Source organism: Alexandromys fortis, unplaced genomic scaffold (genome assembly GCF_014885135.2).
Source record: "Alexandromys fortis isolate MF-2015 unplaced genomic scaffold, M_Fortis_MF-2015_v1.1 scaffold_65, whole genome shotgun sequence".
NCBI classification, from domain to species: Eukaryota; Metazoa; Chordata; class Mammalia; order Rodentia; family Cricetidae; genus Alexandromys; species Alexandromys fortis.
In genome coordinates this window covers 5,297,034-5,298,639 of record NW_026067986.1, presented here as the reverse complement: position 1 = coordinate 5,298,639, position 1,606 = coordinate 5,297,034, and the positions used below count along the sequence as shown (strand labels likewise).

General features: G+C 39.0%; 1 non-coding gene across 1 annotated transcript; it reads right to left on the bottom strand.

The window, feature by feature from the left end:
• Positions 1–367: 367 nt before the first annotated feature.
• LOC126511898 (small nucleolar RNA SNORA68) lies at positions 368–495 on the bottom strand. Its single transcript, XR_007594811.1, has one exon. It is a non-coding gene; the product is annotated as a small nucleolar RNA SNORA68 (small nucleolar RNA).
• Between the last annotated feature and the right edge of the window lie 1,111 nt (positions 496–1,606).

Below are 1,606 nucleotides of genomic sequence, written 5' to 3'. Positions count from 1 at the left end.
AGCAAACTTTGAAAAGCACAAATATTTGCTTAAAGATCCTTACTAGGCGGATCTTTTTTTTTTTTTTTTTCAGACAGAACTCTGGAGCTTTATTCAGTGGGTCTCTGGGTCTAGAAGAAGGTGTTAGGCCTCTTGGTAGTGAAGCGAGGCTTGTGCTGGCGCCGCAGAACACGGTGGGGCAGTGGGAACTTGATCTTGGAGTCGTGGAACTGCTTGACAGCCGGCCTGCGACATTTGCCAGCGGCGATCTCTTCCACCTTCATGATCTGGATGGAGTGGGCACCGGCACGATGCCGGGCACCCATGTCTCGGTCTGAGGAAGGAGAAGGAAGTCAGCCTCTGGCACTCACATGGCACCTGTTCCCAGGGCTGTGGAACCTCCTGATTCACTTTGGGGGGCACTGCACAGCCTCCCAAAGGCGACGAAGTTCCTTTGCTGTGTGCACCACTGTTAGGCGGATCTTTACTAGATCCTAGACCCTTACTAGGTGGCCAATAGTTTTGAGATAATAAATTTACAAATTAGTTAAGTTATATTTTAAATAGAACACTTTAGTTTTGAAAAGTCAAGTTCACGTTTTTGTTACTGTTTGGTTATGAGGGTGTATCTTAGTTACAGCATTTATCCCTTCCTTGTCCTTCTTTCAAAGCCTTCCTTATACCTGTTCCCACTCTACTTCAAATCCATGGCGTCTACAGAATAGTCTAGCACCTAAGGCTCAGGCAAAATGACTGGAGAGGGGCTGGGAAGAGGGCAAGAGCCAGAGGTTCATGCACTCTGCGGTGACATCTTGTCGCATTCACTTTCACTCTGCCTTTCTGTGAATCTTCTAACAGAATGTTTATGATTTTGTTAAACTTACTTTGTCTGATAAATAAACAATGCATTTTCTATTTAATTTATACTATAAGTTTTGCTTCTGTGTTGTCTTGTTTTTGAATAGCTCTGACTGTCCTGGAAGTTGCCCCCACGTATTCTATACAAACATACATGCAGGCAAAACATTCATACACATAAAACTAAAATATGAAGTTTAAAGTACTATTCTTCTTTGAATATATTTATTCTATTAATAGTTTGTGTTTTTCATAACACGAACAACGACCATTTGTTTTCATGTCATTTTCTTTTCCCTCTCTCTCCTTTTCTTTCTTCTTCTTTCCCCTCCCCTTCTCTTTCCCTTTCCTTCTTCTTTTCTTCCTTCTTGCTTCCTTTTTTCAGATTTGTGCTAGCATCAGGGGAAAAGCATCAAAGCAAAATAAGTTTAGTTTAAAAACAGCTATAAAACTGTAATTTCTTTTTTTCTGCAAGTTCTTAGAATACTAGAGTGGTTTTAAAACTTCTTTTTTAAAATACAAAAGTATGTTTTCAGTCTTCTAGGGTTTGAGAGCACTAGGTCATTTTTCAAGGTACCTTGCTGAATTTTAAGACTAATTGTAGAAATTTCTAATTCAATTTGAGAGCAAGGCTTTAAAGTGATGGATGGGGTAATGGAGACAATATAAACAGATTTTTAAAAAATCCTCTGGCTGTGTATAAAAATAAGATGCCGTTGGTTTTTTTTTAATATTTATTTATTTATTATGTATACAATATTCTGTCTGT